Raw genomic sequence first — 7,940 nt, 5'->3', positions numbered from 1 at the left:
ACCATGTAAACATCCTTGGCCAACTTCCCATTAAGGAAAGCGGTTTTGACATCCATTTGCCAAATCTCATAATCATGAAATGCGACAATAGCTAGCATCACTCTAATAGATTTTATCTTTGCAACTGGTGAGAAGGTCTCATCATAGTCAACTCCGGGAGTTTGAGTAAAGCCCTTCGCAACCAATCGCGCTTTATATGTGTGTACGTTTCCATCCACGTCGGTCTTCTTCTTGAAGATCCATTTGCACCCAACGATCTTGCGTCCGGGCACATTATCAACCAAATTCCAAACTTGGTTATCATACATGGACCGGATCTCGCTGTCCATTGCCTCTTTCCATTTCGCAGACTCCGGGCCTGCCATGGCTTCCTTAAAGTTATTAGGTTCATCTAAATTTATTAGTGTACCATCACTAATATACGTGTCCCCTTCGGTAGTAATATGGAAACCATAAAACTGGGGTTGAACTTTAACTCTTTCGAAACGTCTAAGAGGTAAGGACTCGTCAATCGGTTCAACCGGAGTTTCCTCCTCGGGTTGAGTGCCAGCGGTAGAGGTTCCTTCATCTATCGACTCTTGAGTCTCTTCAAGCTCGATTTGCCTCCCACTGTCTCCTTGGCTTATGAGTTCTCGCTCCCGGAAAACTCCTCTCCTCGCAACGAAGACAACATTGTCCTTCGGTCTATAGAAGAGATATCCAAAGGATTTCTGCGGGTAGCCGATAAAAATACATCGCTCACTACGAGGTTCGAGCTTGTCGTGAGTATCTCGTCTTACGAAAGCCTCACAACCCCAAACCTTGATATGTGCCAACGAGGGAGCTTTCCCTGTCCACATCTCGTGAGGTGTTTTGGCAACCTTCTTAGTAGGGACTCGGTTAAGGAAATGGGCGACAGTCTCTAAGGCATACCCCCAAAAAGAGATAGGTAGTGAAGCACGACTCATCATAGAGCGAACCATGTCCAACAAGGTTCGATTACGCCCTTCTTCCACACCATTCAATTGTGGTGTCCTAGGTGGCGTCAATTGTGAAACTATTCCACACTCCTTGAGATGATCGTGGAATTCAAGACTTAGGTACTCTCCTCCTCGATCGGGTCGAAGCATCTTGATTTTCCTGCCCAATTGATTCTCCACTTCATTCTTGAACTCTTTGAATTTTTCAAAAGTTTCTGACTTTTGCTTGATTAAGTAGATATACCCATATCTATTATAGTCATCGGTAAAAGTCACATAGAATCGGTTCCCATCCTTCGTGGTTGATCTAAATGGTCCACATACATCGGTATGTATTAGGTCCAATAGACCCTCACCCCTTTCACATGTACTTGTGAAGGGTGACTTAGTCATCTTTCCAAGTAAACAAGACTCGCATGTGTCATCTTCCCTAAGGTCGAATGACTTTAACACTCCCTCCTTTTGGAGTTGGGCTATGCGCTTCTTGTTGACATGTCCAAGACGACAATGCCACGAGTATGCTCTATCCATACCATTGGAAGAATCCATGCATAAAACATCATTTCCTAAGTTATCTACAATCATAACGGTTTCATAAATTCCATTACATGGTATAGCTTCAAAATATAAGACACCATTTAGATAAGCAAGAATAGAACCATTCTTATTATTAAAAGAAAATCTAAAACCTTGTCTAAACAAACCATGAAATGAAATGATGTTTCTAGCCATTTTTGGTGAATAGCAAGAATTGTTCAAATCTAAAGATAAACCATTCCTAAGCACTAAAGAATACACTCCAATCTTGGTCACAGGCAACGATCTTCTGTTCCCTGTGATTAGATTTATTCTTCCATGCTCCACGTCCCTATTTCTTCTTAGTCCCTGAAATTCAGAACAAATATGGTAACCACAACCGGTATCAAGGACCCAAGAAATAGAATGAGATGAATCGTTAGATTTAATTGTATAAATACCTGCGAAAGATGGCTTGATCTTTCCTTCCCTTATGGCTTGCAGGTAGTCTGGGCAGCTTCTCTTCCAATGCCCTATTTTATGGCAATGATGGCACTCTGCCTCCTTAGGGTTAGGATAGGGTTTAGCAGGATCAACTTTGGTCCCACTAGAAGAGGAACCATCTCGGGACTTTCCCTTGCGGTGGCTCTTATACGGAGCCTTCCTCTTCTTGCCCTTTCCTTGCCCAATGGCCAAAACAGGAGCAGCGATTGGGTTGGGAGTGGGTGCAACAGACTTGTCCTTTAGGTTGCTTTCAGCAACCCTAAGGAGACCTTGGAGCTTGCTTAGGGTGACCTCTTCCTTTTTCATGTGGTAGGTCATCCTAAATTGATTGTAACATGGAGGCAAAGAGTGAAGCACCATGTCGATCACCAAGTCTTCCCCAAAGTCAACATTCAACTTGCGAAGACGATCGACATACCTTTGCATCTTTTGCAAGTGCACGGTAAGAGATTCTCCATGACCCATTTTAGCGGAGATCATGTTAGTGAAAATCTCGTAACGCTCTTGCCTTGCGTTCTGGTGGTATCTCTCCAACAAGTCTTGGTGCATTTCGTACGGATACATGTCCTCATAGGACTTTTGGAATTCGGCATTCATGGTGGCAATCATGATGCAATGTACCTTTGTTGCATCACGCTCGTGAGTTTCAAAAGCGGTCATTTCAGCCGGAGTAGCGATTTATGGGTTGATCTTCTCGAGCTTCTCATCGAGGACGTACTCCTTGTCCTCATAGTGAGCAATCGTGCGAATGTATCTTTTCCATTCGCTAAAGTTCGTCCCATCGAAAGTGACCTTTTGACAAAGGCTCATCAATGTGAATGAACTAGCAGCAGCGTTGTTTGCGTTCGACATCTACAAATAGAAAGGACAAAGATAGATTAGAATATGAATCCCTAATTATCACCCAATAAGAAAAATTAGGGCTAGGATCCAACAACAATATTTACATATTAGAAAAGGGATGCCGTAATCCAACATGCAAATAATATGAAGGTAAGTGAATGACGATTCACAAATTCTCCACCATAAAACATAACTTTAAGTCCTAAATGTATTGAGAATTTGTTGGGCTGAAGATTATTTTGAAGTGTTGCGTCGTTGGGCTCGATAGTTTATTTATTTAGTTTGTATTCCGGTTTGGGCCTGTCCAACCGCGAGCCCATTATGTTTAATATATAAGTATATGCTTGCATGCATATCAGGTTAACATTTAACAAATTAGAACGATAGATCAGAGCATAACGATAGTATTTTCCAGATTTCTTTAATCGTTCTTGTAACCTACCAATCCTCTACAGTTGATGTTCTTAATCGAGCTCTTCTGAGGATTTTGTTTAATCATTCGACACGTTTGATTCAACCTTGTCTCGTTCTTATTTTCATGTTCTTACAGTTTTATATTTAATTACTTGTTCAAGATCTATTCGATCTTCATAGATTAAAGATTATTAATCTCATCAATTGGTATCAGAGCAGGAGGCTGTGTAATCGATACACATCTTTTCTGTGAAAAGGTTTCAATTAGGGTTTTTCCGCAATTACTAATATTTATTGAGCCGTCATCTCATTATTGACGTATCTTGATATTTATTGTTTTGCCCTAATCTGCTTTATTACAAGTCTGATCTTTGAACAGGTTTTTTCGATCATAATGGACGAGTCGCAATCAAATCCTATTAATATTTCCAACAACATCGGTTCAACGACAAAGATTCCAATCCTATATACTCATGACTATGAAGTCTGGGCGCATCACTTCGAAGACTACGTGATAGGATCTGAGGATAATGGGTACCTCATATGGGAAGCCATCATTAATGGACCGTTTTCTCATTTTGCAACGTCCAGGATTATCAAAACTCAAAAGGAGTACAATGATCTGCTGAAGGATGTTAAAGATATTGCACAAGACGAGAAGGACAAATTCCAGTGCAATATCAAGGCGTTAAGGTTAATCAGATTCGCCCTTCAGTCCGACACTTTTAGGTTGGTCAGCTCATGCACGACAGCAAAGGAAGTTTGGGATAGACTTCGCGAACTGTACTCTACAGACGAAGACCTTGAACATTCTATCCAAACCTTGCTCTTATCTGAGTTTGGAGAATTCAGGCAAGGAGCCGAAGAAACGGTGACCCAGACGTTCGATCGCTTCAATCATCTTCTCAGCAAGATGATCAAACATGACATTGAAAGGAAGCTTATCGAGCAGAAGGTTACTTTCTTAAATGGTCTGAGGTCTGAATGAAGAGCAGTGGTGTCTACAGTCAAAGCCCATGAACAGTTTAAATCATATTCTCTGGCGAAACTGGTGGGTATTCTCAAGTCCCAGGAGAAGATAGTACTGCAGGAAAAGAACGTTGTGTCAAGCCTTGGTTCGTTGGCCCTCCTATCAAAGAGTAAAGCTGTGATGGAGGATGAAGACCTTAACTTGGAGGAGTATGACCTCACGTCTGAGGATTATGCTATGATGGTGTCTAACCCCATGAGGTTCATAAAGAAGAGATTCCCCAGCAATAAAAACCGAAACTGGCAGGGGAGTTACAGTTCAGAGAAAGTTAACAATGAACCGAAGGTTGAAGAGCCCAAGAAGGAACCGAAGGTGGATGGCGATTCCGGAGTAAGCTGTTACTACTGTGGTGGGAAAAACCACTATGCTAAAGACTGTGTGCTTAAGAAGATGGCTGAAAAGGATGATGAAAAGGATGAGGAAGCTATGTTGCAGAAAAGGCTGGATGAGTTGAGAAAGAAGAAGTCTACCGCTAACCCTTCTATTAATGCTCTTATTGTGCAGGGTTCGATTGCTGATGATGAGTTCGGTAGCACGGAAGTTTGGTCTACCGACTCAGAAGACGATGAAGTAAGGAAGCCTACTCATGGAAAGACTTATGTGGCAAAGGAGGAGAGCAGTGGAGGAAGATGCTTCATGGTGACTGACATGTCTTAGATGAGGGGATACAACACCGATAGTGGAAGCAATGAACCGAAGGTGTAGGAGGACATGTGCTTTACGGCCAAACCACTCAGCCAGCAGTTCAATGAGCTTGATGAACTGATAAAGAAGGTACAATCGGTTTTTGTTTCATTTAAAGTACCACAATCCTCATATGAGAAAGAACTTAAAAATGTTAATACAAGAATTTCTCATTTAGATAGTAGCCTAACTCAAACTCGAGTCACCAATTCTAACCTAACTGATCAATTAAGCAGGGTGGCGTCGAAGAGTGAGGAGTGGCGGATGTGGATCGAGTTGAAGGAGTCTGAAATAGTTAAAATTAAAGACGAAAACATTTATTTGCAAAGAGATAATTTAAAATTGTTAAAACAGCGGAATGTTTTCTGTTTAATTGCAAAACGTTTATATTCTAATATTACTCAGCTTCACTTGGACTGTGAAATAGGCCAAAAGATCCATCGCATGATTTTGCCCTTCCTTGAGTTTAAGGAGGGTGAAATCGATGCTGAAGCTTATAATTGTGAGAGTGTGATATCGTCTGATGATGTCAATCCGACCTACATGTATGGACTGGACAAAATTGAGTCCTTCATTAAATCCAAGGACCACAAGGACATGCTTAAAAATCTTTTGGATGAAAATGATAGACTTAAACTGAGAACCGAAACCATACAAAAATTTGACTCTTTAAACGCCAACGTAAGCTCAGAAAACAAAATTGATGTTGAAAATGCATCTGTGCTTAACGAGGACGACAACTTGAGTGAAATTTCTGTAGAGGACATGGTTGACTGCTCAGAATTTGTTAAAAGCGAACCTGAAAACCACAAGAATCTTATTTCTGAAAATTCAGTGAAGTTCGCTCGATTGTCCCAACAAAAGTCCCCGATATTAGCAGAGAAAGCAGTTGTGTATCAAAAGGTCAGGACCACTCCGAATCAAGTATACAAGGTGACTGGAGTAACCGAACATCAGACGACTGAACTCACAGCTATTGTAAACGAAGACAATGCTGATGGCTGTGATGAGTACTTCTGGTCAGCACCAATAGATAATGCAAACGAAATGGTGGGCTTATCAGAAAGAACCTCTTGGATGAGTAAAGGTAGATACATACCTGAACCCTTGAATAAGCCAGATAATTTCGATGAGCCAAGCACCAGTGGTACGAAAGACATTCCTAAGGAGGATGAAAGTTCGGCAAAAGAAGACGTTCCCTCTACTCCCTCAGCTATAAGTGAAACTCCTTCAGTTCAAAAGGAACCAGCCAAGGAGAAACCGAAAACGAAAGCTAATGTTCATCATCAACCAAAGCAGATGAGGAATAAGAAGCGAGAAAGGAACCAAAGATACAGGAAGAATCTCTCTGAAAGGAGACAATTCTGGCAATCCCAGAATGCATACTTCTCACATCAAGACAAGAATCTGAAGTATGAAAACAATCCTGTCGGAAAGCCTGAGAGTCACAACAACCGAAAGCCAAGGTTCGGTTCACAAGAAAATACCAACCGAAAGCAAAGGTTCGGTTCTGAGAAAGACTTCAACCGAAAGCCAAGGTTCGGTTCACAAGACGATTCCAACCGAAAGCAAAGGTTCGGTTCTGAAGTCAAAAGAGATCAAAACTCTAAGGTCAGTCCCTCCAATGATCAAAAGCAAAAGGGTCACCTAGAGTCTCCAACCAAGATGCACTCTCAATCTAAACCCACTTCTTCTAGTTCTTCTAACTCTTCTTCTTCCACCAATTCATCTCCATCTTGCTCTAAAGCTAATTCTGTTTGTTCTCAAAAATCTCATTCGTCAGCTGAACAAAAGGGCAAACAGAAGGTCAATGAATCCAAACCAGAGTCCAAACCAAACGCACCCAATCCTAATAAAATAAAAGTATTTACCATTAAAAAGAAAGATGAAACAACGCTTATAAAACGGACATATCTTGTTGATATCTCTCTTACTGTTCCTGTTCCCATGAAAAGCTCACGTGGACCCAAGAAACTTTGGGTTCCTAAATCTGCTTAATTTTTGCAGGTTATAAGTGACGAGCAGTTCGACGAAGAATGGTACATCGATAGTAGCTGCTCACGTCACATGACAGGGAGGAAAGAGGAGCTCAGGGAATACAGATCTCTTGCAAATGGTGGTAACGTCAAGTTTGGAAATAATGCTTTCGGCACCATAAAGGGATACGGGATGATACCAAATGGTGACTTTACTATAAGGAAGGTGGCTTATGTGGAAGGACTCCAACACAACCTCATCAGTGTATCTCAGCTTGTTGGAGGTACGGGTCTCAAAGTCTCATTCGATGATGAAGGTTCTGAAATTATTGAGAAAAAGACAAAGAAGGTAATTCTCAAGTCGGAGCGAAAGGGTGAAATGTTTCCTCTAAACCTTAAACCCATCAAAGGAAACCCAGCTATATGCCTGCTATCAAAAGCTCAATCTGACGAAAGCTGGTTGTGGCACCGAAGACTCTCTCATCTCAACTTTAAAGATATCAACCAACTTGTCACTGGAGGTCATGTTAGGGGTCTTCCATTGCTCAAGTTCAACAGAGATCATTTGTGTGCTGCATGCGAAATGGGGAAGCAGAGTCGTCAAAGTCACCCATCTGTAATTAACACAAAAGTTGTTGAACCACTCGAATTACTTTATATCGATTTGTGTGGTCCTTCATCTATCGAAAGCATCGGTGGTAGCAAGTATATTCTTGTTATTGTTGATGAATTTTCACGATTTACATGGGTGTTCTTTTTAAAGCTCAAATCTGAAGCGACTCATAAGTTGAAAATGTTCATCAAGCAAATTGAAGTACAGCTCAAGAAGGTCGTTCGAAACATCAGAAGCGACAATGGTCTTGAATTCAAGAACAGGGAGTTTGAAGAGTTTCTTGCAGATAAGGGAATAAGTCACAACTTCTCAGCTCCCTATACACCTCAACAGAACGGAATTGTCGAAAGACGAAACCGATCTTTGTGTGAAGCTGCCCGAACTATGCTAAGTTTCGCTTC

This window comes from Lactuca serriola, chromosome 8, assembly GCF_051521515.1.
Source record: "Lactuca serriola cultivar US96UC23 chromosome 8, Lser_US96UC23_V15, whole genome shotgun sequence".
NCBI classification, from domain to species: domain Eukaryota; kingdom Viridiplantae; phylum Streptophyta; class Magnoliopsida; order Asterales; family Asteraceae; genus Lactuca; species Lactuca serriola.
The sequence above is the reverse complement of the archived record's forward strand: the minus strand, read 5'-3'. Positions refer to the sequence as shown.